This window comes from Triturus cristatus, chromosome 5_2 (genome assembly GCF_964204655.1).
Source record: "Triturus cristatus chromosome 5_2, aTriCri1.1, whole genome shotgun sequence".
NCBI classification, from domain to species: domain Eukaryota; kingdom Metazoa; phylum Chordata; class Amphibia; order Caudata; family Salamandridae; genus Triturus; species Triturus cristatus.
In genome coordinates, this window is record NC_140588.1 from 755,178,808 (window position 1) to 755,201,419 (window position 22,612).

The 22,612-nt window shown below is 46.4% G+C and overlaps 1 protein-coding gene across 2 annotated transcripts in view; it reads right to left on the reverse strand.

The window, feature by feature from the left end:
- Positions 1-15,398, reverse strand: part of IL13RA2 (interleukin 13 receptor subunit alpha 2) — a 638,692-nt gene extending 623,294 nt beyond the window's left edge. Inside the window, exon 1 of one of the 2 annotated variants that reach the window (XM_085607852.1) lies at positions 15,199-15,398. The gene's annotated coding sequence lies outside the window, so the exon portion shown is untranslated. The remainder of the gene's footprint in view (positions 1-15,198) is intronic. The other variant, XM_085607854.1, reaches the window with a different exon arrangement.
- Positions 15,399-22,612: the final 7,214 nt, after the last annotated feature.

Here is a 22,612-nt window from a genome sequence, read left to right on the forward strand (position 1 = left end):
CAGGGAAGAGGAAGGCAAGGACGGCATCGAGGGAGACACCGAGGAGGGTGGAGACGCAAAGAAGATGGCAACAGTGAAGGCAGCAAGAAGAATGGAGGAGTGTCCCGAAGACCGGTTCTAAGAGGAAAGCACCCCCGCGGGAGACTCCGAGGCCCTGGAGAAAACCGGAGCAGAGGATCCCCAGGAAGAGGCGGCCTGTGATGTGAACTACAGCTACAACAGTACCAAGGCTCTGGTCCCCACAACCATGACCCAGGAGACGGGTTGTGGTCTAAGGCAAGTACTGCAGTACAAATGGTGCTCTTGGTGGGGCTAGACTGGTGCATGAAGGACAAGGCAACCAGTTTAAACCATACACCACAAATCCCTTTCTGTGCACTCACAACCCTGCCTGGTGATGGTGGCACAAAAGTAACGTACTCCTTCATAAGTTGCCCCTATCTAATTATTTCCTTGGGTATCTGTTTTTTTCTTTTCTTTTTTGGGCTGATCCCAACATGCGAGGACTGTGTTCTTCCTGAAGGAAACAGGAGCCACTCCCAATGACCCCTGGGAACTGGAGAGCATACATGCTTCTTCGACCTTGCTTCAAGTATCATTGAACCTTTGTGTTTTCCTTAAACGAAATAAAAGAACTGTTATACTCTCCAAGATCCTGACTCAATGTGTACCAGCCTTACTCACATACCACAGTGGTGTCAGAAGTGGGATATTCCCCCTGTGTCGCGAAATGACACAACGCTTCCCTATTGTTATGTTATGTTATATATATCTATACCGCGTGCAGATACTCGGCAGAGTGTCCTGGCACGTACTTGGGAAAAGGAAACGCAAACCAGAGCAACAGCTAGAAGAGAAGGGTTTTTAACTTTTTCTTGAAAGATCACAGGGTCCTGTATGCCTCGCAGCACCAGGTGCGGGGCATTCCATGCCAGAGCAGCTTTCCACACAAAGGAGCACAAACCAAGCCTTTGGCGTTTGGACCTAGGGGTCTACACCAGGAGTTGAGAAGAAGAACGCAACTGCCTCACTGGATTGTAGAAAGCTAATCTCTTCTGTAGGTAGGTAGGGCCCAGGCCATGAAGAGCCTTATGGGCAATAGCCAAAATTTTGAATTTCATTCGCGACTCCACTGGGGTCCATTGCAAAGAGCGTAAATGAACGCGCACACTACACCTGCTAGATAGACCCAGCAGGAGTCTGGCAGCCGAGTTTTGAACAATCTGCAATTTATTCAAGAGGTAGCCAGGGATGCCCATATAAAGTGCATTGGCATAGTCCAAGCGGGACAAGATCAGGGCGCGGACAATAGTTTCTTTAGCCGGTCTGGTGAGGAGAGGAAGAAACTTCCTCAGAGCTTTCAGAGTTCCAAAGCAGGTCCCAACCAGCTTCTTGAGCTGGTTTGAAAAGGTCATGTTCTCATTGAACCAAACCCCCAGATTTTTTGCAGCGTTTCCCATTGCACTAGGCAAGGGGAAGCCTGGGGGCCACAGCCTCTCTCTGAAATTGGCAGGAAATACGCAATACAAGAGGACCTCTGACTTCTCTTCATTACACTTCAACTGCACTTGAGCGAGCCAGCGATAAACAGAAGACAGGCAGTGTTGAGCAGAGAGGACTGAATCATCGCCCCTACCCCTAGAGAACAGAAGCTGGGTGTCATCAGCGTAGGCCATCACCTGAGCCCCTAATATCTCTGCTAAATAAACCAGCGGATGACATAGATGTTTAAAAGAAGGGGACTAAGGGATGACCCGTGCGGGACACCTGTGGCCACCCGCTGGGGCACAGAGGCACACGGTGGAAGCCAGATCTGCTGCGTGCGGCCTTCCAAGAAGGACCTGATCCAGCCCCAGACAGACCCAGATATGCCAATCTACGAGAGGCGATCAAGAAGCAGGGAGTGGGGCACAGTGTCGAATGCCGCCGAGAGGTCTAACATGACCAATGCGGCTCTCCCGCCGGCATCCAGACACTCACGGATTGCCTCTGACACCTCAAGCAATGCCGATTCCATGCTATACGAGGCCCGGAAGCCAGATTGTGCCGGGTGTAACAAACCCGATACCTTGACAAAATTGGTAAGTTGATTTGTAACCACCTTCTCACAGACCTTAGCCAGACTTGGCAAAAGCGAGATTGGGTGGTAATTTCCAGGTATCAACGGGTCAAGTGATGGCTTCTTGAGGAGAGGGAGAATTTGTGCCTGCTTCCAGGATGCCGGGACAAAAGCCTCCCGTAATGACATGTTAACAATTTGATTAACTTCGGGATTAATGATGTCCGCATCCATGGCCAGAAGTCTTGCAGCACAGGGATCAGTTGGAGAGCTTCAAGGCCTTAAGAATTTTAAGAGAGCAAGCCAGATCCATTGGTGCAAAGGTTGACAGCGTATTAGCAGGACCAGCAGCAAGCTGGCCAGATGGGGAATCCGTAAGCGCCGTGGTACAGGAGGTGAAAGTAGCTTGTATAGTGCAAATTTTGTCCAGAAAAAACTTTACAAAAGTATTACACCAGGACTCCGAGACTGGCGCAACACGAGCCTGAGCACTGGGAGACATAAAACTTTGCACAATGGAGAAAATTTCATTTGAATTATTGTTGGCCTGGTCGATACGGGAAGTAAAGTAACGGCTTTTTGCAACCGTTATAGCGGCGTAATATCTCTTTTATTTGGATCTAAGTGAGAGTTTCGCCATAGGGTAATAGCCACTAGAACGTCATGCCCTCTCCAATATTTTACATTCATGTTTCAGGGCTTTCAACTCTAGAGAAAACCACGGTTTGAAGGGGGAATCTCTTGTCAGCTTAGGCCGACAAGGTGCAGATAGGGCGGACACCGAGTCAGAGATTCAATCAGTGAACCTGGTCACATTCCCCTCCAGGTCTTGCTGAAAAGAAGGCCAAGAGGCAGCCAAAGTACTGATGAACTGGAGAGGGTCAATTTTACTAAAAGTCGGAGGGCGATGGCAGCTGACCAGCTGGGCGGGCTGGGTGACTTCCCAGGAAAAACAAATAAGGAAGTGATCCGACCAAGAAACAGGCGAGGGCCTGACCACCTGAATAGGGAAATTAGAACAGATGGGGTCTAACGTGTGGCCCCCTTGATGGATGTGATGAGTAACCCATTGAGAAAGTTGAGCCGATTGAAGGGAGTCAAGGAAATCAGCAGAGTCACCAGCCTCAAGCTGATTGAGGTGAAGATTCACATCTCCCAGAACCAAGTAATGGGAAAAACGCAGAGCTCGCTCAGCCACCGCGTCCCCACAAGACTTAAGAAAGGCACCTGCCGGACCAGGGGGACGGTGGAAGGGATCATATCCCAACGATCAGAAGGACAGAGTCATCTACAGCTAGTATTGGAGCAACACGCTCAGATAGCCTAAAGAGACCGTGAGGCTTTACAGGAGGCCCTAAAGGCCCAGGCTGAACTCCTTACCAATAAGCAACAGGTACAGGACACATCCATCCTGAGACTAACAAACGCTATCGTTAACACAAGGGTCGAACCCAATGTCCCAGGAACAGTCTTGCAGAAATACTGAGAAGGGGACCACCGAGACTAATTTTTCATAACTTTTGAGCGGGTGGCTACCACAGCCGCATGGCCTCCCGAGAGGTGGGGACAGTATATAACCCCCCTGGTGTCAGGGAAATTGCAAGCTGCCTATCAGGCAGCCAACCCAGCAGGCACCACAGCGTATGATGATATCAAAAAGGCGATCCTAGAACAGCTTGGGTGTGATACAGAGTATTACAGACTTAAATTCAGGAAGGAGAAGTGGGTCACCGGGGATAATCCAAGAGTCCTATATTACTGAATTAGAGACCTAGGCAACAAGTGGTTCGTACCTCACACCTCTAGTATGGAGGAGGTAACAGAGAAGGTGTACTTAGAACAATTCCTTGAAGCCTTACCTATCAGTACACACAACAACATCCCAGTCTTACCTCGGCAACCACAGTTGACCTTGCTTGTGCTTCCCAGAGAGTGCCCGAATTAAAGGCAAACCCTACACATCCTTCCCTTAGCCTTTCCAGGGGTATGACCCTAACTGAGAGCAAGTTCCAGGGAGTTTCTCATCCCCCTCCAAGCCTGTGACTACCCCTGGGAATCAAGGTCCACAATGTTATAACTGCGCAGAGTGGGGCCATATAGCCAGGCAATGTCCACATAAGATGTCTGCGGTTGAGTCCATGGAAGTAGGATAGACCAAAGGTCATGTATATGTTACAGGGAAACCCCTAGGCCAATATAGGAAGAAGGTTTATGTAGATAGGAAGACCCAATTGGCTGTTTTGGATACAAGATGTTGTTTTACTGTTGTTAATAGGAGCCTGATACCTGCGGCCCAAATACGAGCAAACGAACAGGTGTGTGTTATCTGCGTATATGGTGATATAAAGGATTATCCTGTAGCAGAGGTCCTTCTTGATGTAGAGGATGACCCTCACCTACGTAAGGTAGGAGTGGTACCCATTCTACCCGAGTCAATCATAATAGGCACCGACCACCCCCGATTTAAACAATACCTAGAAAGCACGAAAAGCACTACCTTGGCTTGGTTACAAGAGGCTCCCTTTAGCAAGACGATATAGAAGAGACAGGAAAAACGTTAGGAGAAAGACTTCCAAACAAGAGAAAAGACAGATAAAAAGAGCATACAAGGATATACAGACGTTACAATCTGCTTTTGTTATGTCAAACCCAGAAAGAAAGAAGCGAGACCAGCCAGGTACGTTTTCGAGCTGCCCAATGCAATGACGGTACCCTACGGTATGCCTGAGAAAGGGCTCAGGAAGAGGAACCAGAGCAAGTAGGACCCTATTTTGTTATCATGAAGGGTTTCTCTACAGGGCCATGAAAGGGGGGACAGGTCATAGTCAATTATTAGTCCCCACTGCTTTTAGACAGCAGGTGTTACATCTCGCCCACAATCAGATGAGGGGAGGCCATTAAGGACAAGACAATACCCTTAAGTGCCTAACAGAGAGGTTTTATTGGCAAGGGGTGTATCAAGATGTCACCAAACACTGCGCCTCCTGCGTGTCGAGCCAATATAAAAACCTCGCTAACGTGAAGAAGGCACCCCTGATTCCACTCCACATCATCAATGTCCCTTTCAAAAGGGTAGGGTTGGGTCTAGTAGGTCCTCTTTCCCACTCTGCCACGAGCCACCGTTACATACTGGTTCTAGTTGATTTCGCCAGCCAATACCCAGAGGCCTACCCTTTATCCAGCACAACTACCACTAACGTAGCTCAAGCCATGATTTCTTTTTTTTTTAAGAGTGGGGATTCCGGAAGAAATACCAACAGATCAGGGAACCCCTTTTATGTCCCGCCTTATGTCTCACATATGCAAAGTCCTGGGGATCAAACAGATTAGAACTTCAGTCTACCACCCCCAGACTGATGGTCTATTAGAAAGCTACAACCAAATCATTAAGAACATGTTACGTAAGGTTGTTTCCGAGACGGGAAAGGACTGGGACAGGCGTTTGCCCATAGTGCTTTTTGCTATAAGTTCACATGAGCAACAGTCTACTGGTTTCTCCCCTTTTGAACGGGTGTTCGGGGGAAAACCACAGTCCTTCCTTGAGATAACAGTGGAACAGTGGGAGAACGAGGAGGAGGAAGGAAAGCCCATATTCACATATGTAGTAAACCTGAAAGAATCTTTATCACGTTTATGGGGTTTGGTACATAACCATATGTAAAAGGCACAAATAAACCAAAAAAATACTATGATCAAGGCAGTCGCTTGAGAGAATTTACACAGGGGACAAAGTGCTCATATTATTACCGTCCTCCGATAAAAAAACTCCTTACACAGTGGCAAGGGCCCTATGTTATAGAAAAAAGGGTGACTTCCATTACTTATAGTGTGCTCCTGCCTCTTCGATCGGGAGGAAGGCAGATATACCATGTTAACCTTCTACAGAAGTGGGCAGAATCATCCTCCCCCGTAGAAAAAACGATGCCCATTCTACATGTTAGCACCACAATCCCCAATAGACACCCCTTTACTCTCTCCCCAAGGGGAGATGGATGACAAGGTCAATCTGGGGAAACAGTTAACAATAGATCAAAAGCAGCAGCTTCTTACCTTACTAGATAGATACCTCGGCCTTTTTTCCAATAACCCTGGCCTAACCTCTCCTGTACACCTCGATATAGTCTCCGTACAAGACCAGGTTGTGAAACTAAAGCCATAACGCATACCAGCTGCCCGACGAGAAGCTGTTGAAAATAAAATAACCACCATGTTGCAATTCAACATAATAGAACCGTCCCAAAGTAAGTGGTGTTCCCCTATCGTAATCATACTGAAACTCGATGGTAGCCTATGGTTTTGTATTGACTTTCTTCAGGTGAATAGAATCATCAAATTCGACACATAGCCCATGCCACGTGTCGACGAGCTAATCGAGCAACTAGGGAAGGCCAAATACTACTGTTGATTCATCCCCCACTTCACCACAATAGCCAGTCCCCTTACAGACTTCCTCACAAACAAACACATATCAAGCATATCCATATGGACTAAGGATCAATACCCTGAAAAGCTATCTGTGCAAGATACCCGTTGTTAGATCTGGGGGTCTCTAGTTGGCAGAGGTGGGTACCACTGTCCAAATAGGGACCCTTACTTCTAGTCAGGGTAAGGGGGATACACTCTTTAGATAACCCCTGCTCACCCCCTTGGTAGCTTGGCACGAGTAGACAGGCTTATCAAAGGCAATGTGTAAAGTATTTGTACCAACACTCACAGTAACACAGTGAAAACACCACATATGGACTCCACACCAGTGTAGATAAATAAAGTACTTTGATATAAACTACACAAGACCAAAATGACAAAAATCAAACATACAGGGCCCGATATACAGAACAAACTTAAGACAAAATTCTAAACTTAGTACCATTTTGGTATTCACAGAATGCACTTACTACTTCTGGTATTCACAGAATGAACTTACTACTTTTGCGATTCACAGAATAAACTTACTACTTTTGCTATTCACAGAATGGATTTACGACTCCTAACTTTACGTCCGCACTCGGGCCGGAAATTCCGGCCCGGAGGCGGAGCTTCCGGCCCGGAGGTGGGGCTTCCGGGCCGGAGGCGGAGCTTCCGGCCCGGAGGTGGGGATTCCGGCCAGTGGCCAGAATCCCCACCTCCGGCCCGGAAGCCCTGCCTCCGGCCCGGAAGCTCCGCCTCCGGGCCGGAATTTCCGGCCCGAGTGCGGACGTAAAGTTAGGAGTCGTAAATCCATTCTGTGAATAGCAAAAGTAGTACGTTTATTCTGTGAATCGCAAAAGTAGTAAGTTCATTCTGTGAATACCAGAAGTAGTAAGTGCATTCTGTGAATACCAAAATGGTACTAAGTTTAGGATTTTGTCTTAAGTTTGTTCTGTGAATCGGGCCCACACAGTTCAAGAATATGGTTTCAAAAGAGATCTTAGCTTAGCGACAAAATAATCCACATTAGCGTCGATTTTAGCCAACAGTACCTGGTGATGCGATAAAAGTTCCTAGCGGCACTCAGGCGTTGAAAAACAAGCAACAGCGTCAGTCCTGAGACCCTGGGGAGGCGATGCGACAACCCCGCTGCACGCAGCTGGCGTGTGCGACGAATCCGGCCTGTATGGGGAGTGAGGTGATACTTGTATGGATTCCAAGGCGTAGCTTCTCCTGTAGAAATTTACTCGCAAAGGCACGATGCGACGATCTTCGATGTTTCTGCGATGATGTTCGCAGTGATGAAATACGCCCCGCTAACAAGCGGTGCGATGATCTTCGATGGCTCTGCAACGATGTTCGCAGCGACGAAATGCAGCACGCTAACGAGCGGTGCGACAATCTCACTCAGAAGCGGCAGGCTCTGCGACGATACTCGCAGCGAGGGGAATCTTCCCGCCGGCGGTGCGTGAAAAAGTTGCAGATCTTTTACTTCTTTTCTCTTGGTCAGCTTCCCAACAGCAGCCACAACTTCCAGAGGCTCCACAATTGGATCGAGCATTCTAGGAAGGGCAGAACTCACACAGCAGAGTTCAGGGGGAAGCTGGGGGTGAAGTCCTTTTGTTCCTGGGACTTCTTAACAGGAGGCCAGCTCTACTCGGGCCCTTGGAGATTCCTTCAAGCAAGGGGACACAGCACACAGCAAAGTCCTTCCCCTCTCTTTGGCAGCAAAGCAACTGCAGGTCAGCCTTACAGCAGGTCAGTCCTTCTTCTTCAGTCTTCCAGCTTTCTCCTCGGCAGAGGTTCCTTCTTGATTCCAGGATGATCTAATTTCTTGGGATCAGGGTCCCAATATTTATACCCCAAAATCCTTTGTCCTCTGAGGGCAGAGGGGCCTTTGCCCAGTCCAAACCAGTTCTGGAGCACTCTGTTTACATGACTCCTTCTTTCCTTTCACAGTGCAGGGCAGAAACATCAGACGCCCCACAGTAGGTGGAGCCAGCATTGTGGAGAGAAAGCACAGCCCTGGAGCACTTGCACTTTGACACCGATCAGCAGTGGCAAAGTGCCCAAAGCATCTAAACCAGCAAAAACGAAATCCAGCACAGCGTCAAAAATACAGGAGGTAGAGGCAAAAAGTCAGGGGAAACCACGCCAAAGATGCCAGGTCTAACACCCGTCTTACATTGTCCCGACTTTTCTAAGACCTTTGTGCTCCAAACAGATGCATCCGGACATGGCTTGAGGGCTGTTCTGTGTCAGTCAGACCCACAGGGAGCATTGAAACCCCTCTTGTACATAGGCAGGGAGCTGTTTCCTAGGGAGAAGCACTACTCGACAATAGAGAAGGAGTGTTTGGCGATAAAGTGTGCCATAGAGGCTCTCCGAAACTACCTCAATGGGGTGTAGATTCCTAGTCCTCACTGACCATGCACCTCTCACCTGGTTAGCACAGAATAAGGACTCGAACCCCCGTGTTCTACGATGGATCTTAGCCCTGCAATCATTTGCTTTTCAGACTATACACGTACCAGGAAAGTCACACACTGGCGCTGACTACCTCTCCAGACATCCAATGACTGAATGGCCACAACGGCCATTCCTAAGTAAAAAGGGGCGAGACCCCGCTTTGGCCGACATCGTGGGACACAGTAACGAAGAAGAGAGCGTTCTAGACGCCCGGGAGAAGAGGGTGTGTAGATGGCCACACCCCTTCATGACAACAGGGAAGAGAAAAGCAAGGACGGCATCGTGGGAAACGCCGAGGAGGAGGGAGATGCGAAGAAGATGTAGACGTTGAAGCCGGCAAGAAGAATGGAGGAGTGCCCCTAGGAACAACTGTTGGCCATAATGAAAACCAATAAATTATTAAATTAATTTGTGAATTGTTAATAATGTGGCTTTGCAAGAAAGTCTTTGAGCAGGATCGAAATATGGTCAGAAATTCTTGCATAAAGTTGGTAAAAAAGTATCAGGGGGAGGTAGCTGTACCCTCATATATAAATCGCCTTGTTGGCATAAGTATCTGTCTAAAGGCTCCCCATGTGCTTGGTTGTGACAGTAGATATCCATATGATTCAGAAGTGGTGGACATAGTAGAAGACATGTTAGACATGCATAGTCTTCTCATTACGGGAAAGAATTTGATAAAGCTTGGGTGACTTTTTGTGTGTTAGCTGTCATGTGTTACAACAATATGGAAGCTTGAAGAAGGGTTCCCTTGCTGAACAGACTACAGTAGCAAAGTTATGCTATGACCACTCTGAAGAATGTCATGAAAAGGAGTCTGAAGATGAAGTTTGCACTGTAAGTGGCATCTTAAAAGGCATACATGGTAAAATATTGCATAGCAGATACTTTCCATGAAGGCCAGTATTTTCAATGCATGCTTGAGTATGTTCATGACAGCAAAGTAAAATATACGAATTAGGAAAGGCAATTAGTGAAAGTACTATGCCATTTTGAAGGGGTTAAGGCATCCAAACTGCATACCGTAAATCAGCAATAAAATGTAATTATGTCAGCAAAGTAAATACATCAAAGAAAACACAGAAGATGATGTTTGGATTATAAATGGCATTTTAAAAGGCACACAGAGCAAATTATTGCACAGTAGAAACTTATGACAAAGGACAGTATTTTCAATACATCTTTAAAAAAGCCAATGTGCTCCAATATATTTACTTTGTGGACCACAAAAGCTGTAAATCTAAAATGTCATCATGACGGCAAATTGAAATAAATTTAATAAGAAAGGGTGATTAGTGTACAGTATTTTGTCTTTACCGTAGAGTGAGGCATCCAAACGGCACTCATTTCTTAAACAAGCATTTGCAATGCAAATAGGTCTTGCATTTTTTGCATTTTATTTATGTTTTTAAAAATGAAAACATAAATAAAAGGCATTGTTATTTACAATGCCAATAGCTCAAACTTGATTAATTTGGAGACCTATTGCAAATGATAAGAACACTTTTTTTATTTTTAAGGAATAAACTCCTGGTTTGGGAATTGCTTTATTTTGCGTGTAATAAAGACATTACATGCTCTGGACAAATGAAACAGCATGCACTGGGAAGTTTATATCTCACAGGAACTAAAATACAATCACAAAGCAACAGTAGTCTGCCAAAGGGGAGGCGGCCTTTACGTTAACGAAATGTGTAAACACACTTTAGCAAATCTGACAGGTTTAAAAGCGCAATCGTGAACAGGCTTTAGCAATTCTGTATTGTTCTATTTAGCTTCAAATGGGCTAAATTCTGTCCCTCTTGGGGGGGATGCAAATAATTTATGCAGAATTTTTTTTTTTAGGAAGGATTTAGATGACACTTGGCTCCTCAGGGACAAGTGATTATTTCTGTCTGACAAAGAAGATGTTTCGATGCTCCAATATATTTCTCCCCTTAAGGCACCACGATATCCGATGGACTTACCACTTAATGCTGATAACACTTAGCAAGCTGACAAAAAGTGAGCCACGCTGCTACTTTGCATATACGGCGCCTTGTCTCTTATTGCTTCATTATTTCGGCATTAGTATCCAGCGCCTGTACCCTGTGTTATTTGCAATTTCGGTTTTAATAAAAATGGCCGTGGCGTGAAAACGTTGTCGCTTCGAAGGCTTTGCCTAGTAATCCTTTTTTTTTATCAACCCTTTGGCAGCCATATGGCAAGCTATCGGGTCTGCAATCACTGTGCCCATATTATGTAGAGCATGATTTCAGCATTACGTTATTACCCATCTGTTTTTGTAACGGAAGACATGAATTCACACAGAGGTTGCATTAAGCAGATTAAGATAGTCTTCAAGCAGGATATGGGGGAGATTGGGCAAGCTGTGTTCTATGGCCCCCTGCGCCGCGGCCGGCTCCGCCAGTGATTCGTGCTGCTCTCTGGCTTAGCACGCAAGACAAAGCGAACAGCGCATGCGCTCGCATGCAACGCTATGCGAGATGTAAAAAGGAGTGCGAATTCAGCCAGCAAATCACAGGACAAACAAGCATTTAAAATGCAATAGGACTCGTATTTACGCGAGACCTATTGTATTTGTAACGGAAGTGCAGGCATCCAAAAAGGCACGAATGGGAGTGTGGGGGGGGTGCACCAAGAAGTCACAGACTGCGGGAGGGAACAGGGGGGAGGCAGGGGAACAAAATATTTTTAAAGTAAAGGGGTCAATAGCCAAGGAAGCACACAAATGACAACATGGCCGTGAGGAGAAGGGACTAAGAAGCCGAAAACAAATCAGAATGCAGCATTTAGGATGAAAGCCAATTAAAAAGATGGGCGGAGAGTGGGCAGAGCTTAAACAAAGCTTCCCCGCTATAGTGTATACTGCATGCCTTGCAAAGCGAGCAGCCCATGCGCGCTGCAACGCTAGGCGAGAACTAAAAAAGCCATACAACAGCAATTAAAATGTCATGTCAGCAAAGTAAATATATCAAAGACCTCAAACTACATGTTGTTATCTGGAGTCTCAAAAAATACTATTTCATGTATAAACACCAAAGCCTACTAGTAATACAAATAGGACAATATCATCATCCGCTATGACCTTGACGGACAGACCATTCAAGCAAATTATGAAAAAGATATGAAAGCTAATGGATGAAGGGAGTAGATTAATAGTTCACTCTCTCTGAACTCCCATTTGTAGCACTTTTTAGAAGAATTCTAAGCATGAGGTGTGCCAGACATATGAAGCTGTCCATAGCAAGATCTACAAATTAACCCCCAATATTTCTGTCCTAGATCTACCTTTATAGAAGCTGGGCATGGAGGGTGTGATAGATTTATGCTGCCTCTATGGTGGCTCCAGATATTACTTAGATAAATGTTGTCTCTGACATGTTTAGACCCCCATAATGGAAAACAAGTAGCTGTGATGTTGAAGCCATTCATACATTTATGTTTCTATTTTTGCCACTTTATTTTCCTTCCCTATCAGCAATTGCTATGGCCCAGTAGCCTACATACAAGCTACAATATGTGATGTTTGGTTTAGAATTTGGCAGAACGGGAGCATGCATTCTCACGCCATCAAACTCATGGCTCCTCTGCTGCATTTATAGGTGCAGAAACTGCAAGGTTTCGTACAACAGAATCTCGCCTGGCTCCATCTTTGGAAAGCCTTGACCTGCCAACCCATCTACCACTGGGCCACCTGGTCATAGTGATGGGCACCCCACCCTATGTATGGTTGGATGACAGTCGCTCGTTTCCCTGACCAGGTCTGCCATGCAACACACCCCTCACAAATGTAGAAGAATCCATGTACCTCAGTGTAATTGCTTTTTCCTTTAACTTCCTGCTTTAGGAGTTTGTTTCATTGAAATGAAAAGGTATCTTGAATGGGGCCAAAAAGTGGCACCCACTCAAAATACTACTTCAACTTAAGAGCATATGCACTCCTTTAGAAGCCCCGAAGGCATTGAGAGTCCACTGACCATGCAGCATCCTGCCAAAGTCTAAATAGCCTCATTGGTGTCTTTTCAAACATTGAGACATCTCTAAAGATATACAGCTCCACCGCCTACTTAAGGAAAATTTGCTGGTATCCTAACATACCTTTACCACCCGCTACCACACTCTAATTTATAATGTCTGACCTCCCTATAGACTCTCCATTCTACAGATTATGAAAGGATGACACTTTTGCATAATGTGTGTAGTTGTCATGCTATCTTACCTTTCAATATACTCCTCCAACAGCAACTGAAAGAAATCTACCTCCTCCTTTACCACACTAAGCTCTCTCCTCACTCAGTAGGAAAAAGTCCCCAGCGTTTTGCAATGACCCACTCCCACCTTCCACATAGAGCAATACCAGACAACAGCTAATTTGCTCCTCATTCCCTGATGTTTTTCATGCTTATTACCAACAAGCATTTGCAAAGCTAATAGATCTGGCATTATCCACCAGCCTTTTTGTCAATTCTTGTTTTGTCACTGTTTTTTTAAAACGTTTTTGTTCGGGAAGCTGTCAGGTGTTTGTCAATCCAATAAAAAACTTTGACTAAAGACAAAAATGTATTTTGCTTTCAAAAAGTACACATTACCATAGTACACCCTGGCACTGAAAGGAACTACTTTGTGTGTGGATGTACTAACTAGGAAAGAGAAGTATACTGTAGCTCACAGTGACGTCAGCCAACGGCAGATGTGGGCTGATGCATTGCCTCATGATGCAGGCTTGAGTTGGTTGGAGAAAAAGGTGAATGGCACTACCACAGATGGATGAACTGCGGCTAAAAAGCCCTAGTAGTAACTATGTAAAGGAAGGGGTGGTACAAGCAGCAGTGGCCTCCTGATGAGGGCCCCGGCACTTATTTGTTTTACAAATTAAGCACTGCCCGATCAAAGGTGCAATCTGACTGTCGTGTTAGCAATTGGTTCCTGGTTTGTAAAAACTGAACAAAGTTAAGCACAACGATGCTGACTGCTGCTGCAGCTTGCACCTTCGTGTCTACTATCTTCATATAACGCATCTACCTTTGCTTGTGTGCTGTGTCTTTAACTTTTACTGTTACTTTCTATAGATTTTTGTTTTTTACTCTCTTTTCTCTACCATGAGTGCTAACGTCTGCAAAGTTACGTTCTGTTCTGCTATTTTCTGTTCCGTTCTTTTTCATGCCAGGTGATATAAAGGAATGGGATGACATTTTGGCACCAGGGCAAATCTATAGCAACCCAGTGTAGGTATGAGTTAGAGGTACTGAGCGTGAGAAAGCTACATCGTCGAGGCCTTTCCTAAAGTCCAATGATCTCAGGAATTATTAGCTTTTCTCAGATAAATGCTGACTGTATAAAGGAGGTACTGTCTCCTGTAGAGCCTACTTAGTGTGCAAGATAAGAACGAGCCTGGCAATAAAAATCTTAGGACATCTGAGGGTGAAAAATAGCTGAAGGTTTTTTTTCATCGGCATTGGGGGTAATTCTGCAATGCTCTGATGAAACTATTCATGCACAGGTCAGAGAAGATGATGAATTAAATCATTGCCAACTTGATGAAACACTGTTCACATATAATGAGTCAGGTTTCACACAAACATTTGCAAAACTCAGTTTCTCACGGAGAACATGAAAAAAAAAAAAAAAAAAACATTGCAAGCGCAGATTTCCATCTATGCATATTAAGACGCGGACATCGCAAATACTATTTGGCCAAGACCACTGACATGTGGAACTCGCATTAAACCAATACTCCACATCTGATTGCTTCTCTGCTGCCATTCCCTTAAACCAATAACACTGTTGTGAAATGAAAAGATGCTGTCCCTCGTCGCAGCCTTCTCTAGTTTCTAATGTTGCATCCAGTTTGTCTCTGAAGCACATCTTTTCAACATCTGTCCTCCAACTATCCCACACCCATGATTCTCTACACATGTTTATGTCTAATCACCAAAATCCGTATCTGTTGTTATGCATCGATGTATTGCAATGGGAAACTCTTCAGTTAATAAAGGCACCCAAACTCAATAACAGTTGTACAAATCAAACCAGGACAAGCATTCCTTGCAAGCAGACGCACGACCAACCAAGTACAATTCATTCCAGAAAGCAAAGCCTGCCGGCAGCCGTTCTGCAGCAGCCCCTTCCGGGCGTTGGAAACAGCAAGCATGCGTTTTCCAAAGAGTTTCGTAGAAAACATCCCGGCGAAGCCACCTAATATCTAAAGCACCTTTGTCTACACGCTTCCTTCAATTTCTTTCTACGGATGTTTCACTTACCAAACACAACCACGGCTCCGATTCCTCTGCGGAATGAGGGAGGGAGCAGTGTAGCTACTTCTGAATATATTTTTTTTTACGGGAGACGCATAAGGCGTGGTTTCGAGGAACACCGCGGATCTCTGTTTCTTGTGAACTGTACATCAGGGACATTTTGTTGAAGAATATGCCTCGCTCCCGGTCACGTCAGGGATACGCATGTGGCTCACAGATGTAATGATGGAACAATTCATAAGGGTAGGGGAAGGGGGGCGGGGGGGGGGGGCTGCCATCAAAGTTCCATTGCTGAACTCAGGGATTCTGAAAAATACAACCATCACTCAAGGAACAAGTGTCACAAATGAGCCGCGTTCATTCATCAGGAGAGTGGTAAGGTTGTAGTGTGTGGCTGATGTTGCATTTAGGAGCACAGTCACAAATATATTACTAACTCATGGTGTGGTGGCACACTTTTACTTACAGACAGCACATTGTCCATTGAAATGACCACAAAGACTTATAGTTTTACAGATAAATCTTTATAGCGCACAAACGATTGTGTGTGTTTAAATTGGATTTTAGTGAGTCATTTGCGCATCACCAAGTAAAGTATCTTGATTGTTTTGATACTATTAAAATCTTTGTTTTCAACACACTTCAGAATTAGACCAAGCATTGGCAAGCCAATCGGTCGGGCGTTGCGCGCCAGCCTTTTAGCAATTCTTGTTTAGTTTTGGCACATTTTTTGCAAAACTTTATTGCTCAGAAAGCTGCCGGGCCCTCCTCAATGAAAAAACGTTTTTTCGCCAGATGTGCTCTCTGAAAAACAACAGCATGCCGTAACTCATAATGAAGTCAACCAATGGCTGAAATGGGCAGCCCCTTGGTTGAACGGGCTGCAGAAGTGAGTGGCACTATCAGTGCTGCAGGCCCACTAGTAGCATTTAATGTACAGGCCCTGGGCACATATAGTGCACTGTATTAAGGACTTATCAGAAATTAAATGTGCCAATTGTGTATAAGCCAATGTCACCCCATTTTGCGTACTGAACATATGCACTTCAGCACTGGTTAGCAGTGGTAAGTGCCCAGAATCCTAAAGTCAACAAAAACAAATTCAGCAAAAAGGGGAGGAGGAAGGCAAACAGTTTGGGGGTGACCCTACAGAAAGGGCCAGGTCCAACACATGTAATGAGACAGTCATCATTCTCTAAAGCACTGTATGCCTATTTTAGAAGGATAGTTTCAAAAGATGTGGCAACAGGGGCGGTGGGTGAGATTTTAAAGTGGTGGGGCGCAAACGAAATAGCATACAGCACCGTAGCGAGCGAGCGAGCCCGAACCCCAAAAGGGGGGTTACCCCCCCCCTTGAAAATTTTGAAAAAAAAGAAGAAAAATCGTGCATTTTCAAGCAAATTTGAGAAAGCAGGAAGGTTAATAAAGCAATTGTGAAAGTTATGTTATGTTATGTTATGTTAAATTAATTTATTATGCGCACAGCTACTCCAGCGAAGGAGCATCCCGGCGCAAAGACAAGGAGGAACACAACATAGCAAAACAAAAACGCCCAAGATAGACAGCTAAAACAGAAAAGTCTTAATCGCTCTACGGAAGGAAAGCAGATCGTCTAACTGTCGGATTTCCACTGGGAGGGTGTTCCAGATTAGAGCAGCTTTCACGCTGAAGGAACGACCCCCCATCCGACAGAGTCTAAATCTGGGGACCACAGCAAGGGCCTGGCCCTGAGATCGGAGGCTACGGATGGGAACATAGGAGGAGATAAGATTGGACAAGATTTCAGGGCCAATACCTCTTAGTATCTTAAAAACCAAGCAGAGGACCTTGAAAAGAATACGCTTCCTTACAGGGAGCCAATGCAAGGAACGCAGGACATTCGCCACCGGGCAAAATCTGGGCAGGCCAACAATGGCTCTAGCCGCAGCGTTTTGAACCCGCTGTAAGCGGGTTAACTCAGCCTGATTCGCCCCAACCAGAAGAGAGCTAGCGTAATCCAGGCGAGAAATAATAGTAGCCTGGACTACAAGCTGTCTGGTAGGGGCATCGAAGTATTTGAGGACTGGTCTAAGACCTCTTAGTAGGCCGAAGCAACAGGCTGCCGTTTTTTTTAGTATGTCCTGTGAAAGTAAGGCCGGCGTCCAACCAGACCCCCAGATTTTTCACCTCCGACACAGGGGTCGGAGTGGGGCCCAGCTCAGAAGGCCACCACTGATCACCCCAGAGCTCCACTCCCTTCCCAACAACCATCACCTCTGTTTTTGTGGCATTAAGCTGGAGACAGTTTTCTGTCAACCAGCAAGCCACCGCCTTCAGTCCAGACCGAAACCTAGGGGCGTCCAGCTGGACATCTCCGCTAAGAGTAACCGCCAGCTGAGTGTCGTCGGCATATGAGACCAAAGTAAGGCCCCACTGCCTCGCGACATCAGCCAGCGGTCTCACGTAAAGGTTGAACAACGTGGGACTTAGCGAAGACCCTTGCGGAACCCCCATGGCCAGAGGTTGAGAACTGGACGAGAAGGGAGGAATGGCCACACAGAAGGAGCGATTGTCCAGGAAGGAGCGGAACCACTGCAACGCCAGACCCCGAACACCAATCTCCTCTAGCCGATGCAGGAGGATGCCATGAGATACAGTGTCGAAGGCGGCGCTGAGATCTAACAATATCATCGCCGCCGTCTGACCCGCATCCAACCTAGCACGCAGATGTTCCACCATTGCGAGGAGAGCGGTCTCCGTGCTGTGACCAGCACGAAAACTGTTCTGTGTGGGATCAAGGGCATTGGTCCGGGCAAGATGTTCCGACAGGGCCAGATTGACATGGGCCTCTGTCAACTTTGCCGGCCACGGTAGCAGCGAGATAGGGCGAAAACTTTCAGGCTTAGACGGGTCTAGGGAGGGTTTTTTAATAATCGGAGACACTACCGCCTGCTTCCATTTAGTTGGAACTACCCCCGACTCCAAGGAGAGGTTGACAAGGGAGCGCACCACAGGGCGTCCCAAAAAGGTCTGGTCTCGGAAGAGAGCAGGCTTTACCGGATCAGATGGAGATCCTGATTTAACTTGCAAAGCAAGTTTGTCAAACCCATCAGGGGTGAGGGGGGGGAATGAAGGCAGGGTAAACTGACGTAGTGTCTCGATGGAACTTTCCAGCGGAGCCCCAATACTAGGGAAGGTCCGATAGATCGCTTGGACCTTTCCCAGAAAATAAGAGGCTAGGGCTTCACAATGGGAGACCGAGCTCTCGGCTAAAGGGATAGTCCGTTTGGCCATAAGATCTTTAACCGCTTTGAAGATGGCCTTCGACGGGTTGGTGCTGTTCCGAAATTCTTCAGCATAGAAGGCCGCACGAGCCCGACATATGGCCCGGTGATAGAGCTTAACCGAAGCAGCATAAGCGGCTTTTAAGTCAGCCCCATAGGTCTTCCGCCATGCCCTCTCCGCCCGTCTACAGGCCCCCTTCAAAGCGCGTAAGGCCCCGCCATACCAGGGACTAGACTCCCGGGGGTTGATTTTAATTGATACCATAGGTATCAGAGCGTCCAGCGCCCTAGTAAGCCAAGAGCAAAAGATATCATACCCTTCCTCCACATTGTCCGATATGCCCAAGGGTTCCACCAACAAAAAATGGTGGAAGTCTTCCAGCCTGAGTTTGTTCCAAGATCTCCTAAGTACCCGTCTGGCTGAAGAAATGGGAAAGGTCACTGATACGGGACACTGAATAGACACCAGGAAATGGTCAGACCATTCTACTGGTGTAACTGCATTAACTTTGGCCTCAGTTAAGTTGGTAAAGAAAGGGTCCAAAGTGTGTCCCCCAATATGCGTAGGCTGTGAGACCAGCTGGAATAGTTGAAAAGCCTCTAAATCCAAAGAGATGGCACGAGCTGTCAAACTGGACAATGTGTCGAAATGCAGATTTAAGTCGCCCAGTATAGAGAAATTGGCGCAGTCGGTGGTCAAAGTGCCGACAGTATCCACAAAAGCATTTCTAAACGACACATCACTGCCAGGTGGACGATATACCACCATCCCAGACAGTGTAAACTCAGGGTTGACAGAGACTTTGAACGAGGCGCTTTCACAGCCAGCGATCTTAATACTATTCCACACACAGGGAAAACAAGACTTAACTATCAGCGCTATTCCCCCTCCTCTGGAAGCTCTATTCAAGGTGTATATCGAATAGCCAGAGGGGCATGCCAGATTGAGAATGGCAGTATCAGCTTCCTGAAGCCATGTTTCAGTTATGGCCATAATGTCCGGAACTTCATCCTCAATGAGATCATACAGATTCTGTTGATGTTTCAGGATCGACCTCACATTCAAGTTCATAATCCGCAAAGCGGAAGAAGACACCCTGCTACGTTGGACAGCCGAGTGAGATTTCCGAAGAAGTGGCTTTGGGGGGCCAAGAATCAGGCCGTTACATGGGCAATGGTATGGGCCACGGAGAGGATGGATAGGCGGGTGCGCACAGCAGCGACTCACCTGATTGATGAACATCAGGCTTTCCCTGGTATATGTCAGCATGACGACGGACACGATGTTCAACTCTCACGCACCCGAGCCAGAGTCCGCCACGACCCGCACGGCCTTAGCGCGGACGGGCGCAGACGGGCAGGACTCTGGCACGACTCCGGCCACGCGAGGACACGCCCGCTGCGCGATCCCGCTGCGCTAGGGGAGGAGCATTAAATGCCCGTTCCCCGCTGGCGCATGCGCAGTAAGCGCTGTGAGCCTGATCCTCACACCCCAACCCAAGATGTCTGCCACCCCGGAACCAGCCCGCCAAACGGCGGTGAGGGGCACGAATTACAGTGCAAGTGAGGGGGAAATGAAGCGCAAGTCCGAAAACCTAAAAACAAAAGTGCAGTTATTACATTAATAGATGGCAAAACATAGGTAGCTGCTTATTCAGTATTACCACAGAGCTTCATACATTCTGTCCTATTTAGCTCAGGTGCTGAATTCAGACTATAAGACTAATGGAAATCTCAGCTCTAAGAGTAGAAGAAGTTGCACAGCAGTGTAATGGTTGCCAGGCTCGTTCCGCAGGAGCGTCAGGAACTTGAAGAAAAGTCCACAGTCTTCCCCTACGGCCTTCCGACTCTATTAGACTCTAGAGTAACGAATGGCACGCAAGGGGAAAACAGGGAAACAAAACAAGGAAAGGCGGGGGAAGAAAAACAGTCTTACAACATACTGAATATTAGACTCTAGAGTAACGAATGGCAAGCAAGGGGAAAACAGGGAAACAAAACAAGGAAAGGCGGGGGAAGAAAAACAGTGTTACAATATACTGAATATAAAAGAGGCAGCGCAATGCGCTGTTACCGTGATTCTGGTTGAGCTGAGCTTTGTACACACACTTCACATAGGTGTTTGCCCGTGGTGGGTAGATGGGGGATGGCAGGTGGCCTTTCTAATGGGGTAGTTCACGCAGTGGCATAGGAAGGGGGGTGCGGTGGGTGCAGGCGCTTCCCAGTGCACCATGTGTAGTAGAATTTTTGCCAACCCCCTGGCTTGGCCAATATGACTTCTTTGTAAGTGACAAATGGACAGAACTGGGGACTTCTGCTGCAAGTGAAGACGAGATGTCAGGTAGAGTAGACACAGGTGGGGTTTAAATGGATGTGTTATTTAATACGGTTTAAGGACGACCCAGGCGCGCAACAGCCATTGGGCTCACCAGGCTTCAGCCCCCCCCCCCCGTCATGTGTGTCAGCCCAGCTGAGACAGCCTCGCGGGCTGGCGTCTGTCTAATTGCAGCCGGACCCGAGTACTTCACAGGTCTTTAAAAGACCATTTACTCGTTAATGAGGCTTTGTTGTGTTTTCACCCCTTCTTACAGCCACTCTGCCTATGGCTGGAAGACTTAGCCCCCGCCGGAATCTTTTTCAGCCCCCCTCCACCCCCTCGAAATTTGGCTCTAGTTGCCCGCCTGGGACGACCACATGTCAGTTACTTACTGGGATTACAGAAGGTAACTCCAGATCAAACTGGTCAGATTTAGCCATTGTCCTGAAACTTTATCTTTGTTTTACGTGTCAAGTATTCAAACAAAAATTGCAATGTCCCTCAGTCGTATATCTAAAGCAGACCAGTTCTGTTACCTGGAAACTAAAGATTTAGTAATCTGGAAATTAAAGATGCATTTCTTATTTGTAATAATTCATAATCCCAGGCAGGTTGACATTTTGTTGAAAGTAGCTCTTCATCTGGAAAGTGCTTATTACTTACTGTGTACCATCTTTATTGCATCGATACTGGCATTTAACACTCAATATATCTCAAGCCCATGTGCCGTGCCGTGCTCTGACTGAGAATTAAACCCAAGCGCCTGTTTTTCTTTTCCGAAAAACTGATGCGAGATTTGTTTTTCTCACTAAAATGAAAAGTCTTCTGCAGCAGGGGTTAATAATCAGGCACGCCTGCTCCACATGCCTGTTTCACAACATGCTGCACGTCCGTAGAATAAAATGAAATGATTCCCGCCACTTCGCTGTGAAAGGGAGATATCGTAGTAGAGGGATCTCCAATCTCTTCTGCAATGAGGGCTACTTTTTATCAACGAAAATTATCTCGCAATACTAGGAAATGTAATAACTGTTACAGAAGGTACCACATCAGACATGATCATTACATCACCCACTTCAACTCCTTCAGTCCCACACTTGAGCCACCCCGTTCTTCCTTCCCAGAAACTGCAGGAGCTTGTCTTTTTTGAGGAGGAGAAAATCACTGAGTCTGGTAGGCCAGGGAGTCAGGGAATGAACGCATGGTCCCTTTTCGAGCCGTGCTTTATTAATGGGAAAGTTTCGTGATTGCAAAAATAAAATATACTCGATTTTAAGGGGGAGCCTGCGAGCATGAATAATTTAATCGTCAGTGCATGAACGGGCACCCGAGTTGAATTTTAGACAAAATGTCTATAACTATATTAGACAAAGTAGAGACAAAGTGGAAATGGCAACCACTGCACTGCAAACATATACATTTCAAAGTGTCTGGGGTTGTACGGTGAGTTGTACGCAGTCACACATAACGGTTAAAGACAAGCACTATATAGTTAAAGTTGGCTTCTCATATTCTGCACAACTACTGCGCGGTAAACGGAAAATGAAGAGGCGTTATACGGTCAGGGAGGATACTTTAAGCATTGATATCTCCCAAGTACACCAAGGCAGCACCCACTGCTAAAAGCAAGCATACAGCGGTACATTTCATAGTAAGCCGAACTGAGTCACACCTAACGGCCGAGGAAAAGGCACCATATTCCCAAGTAAGATACATCAAAGACAAGCAGGTAGAGTGTAACACCGCAAACACCATATTGTAAAATTAAAGCATTGCAAGAGCTGAACTTGGAGATAAAAACACTCAGGTCCTACTGTGAAAGGACTAAGGAGACGCACAG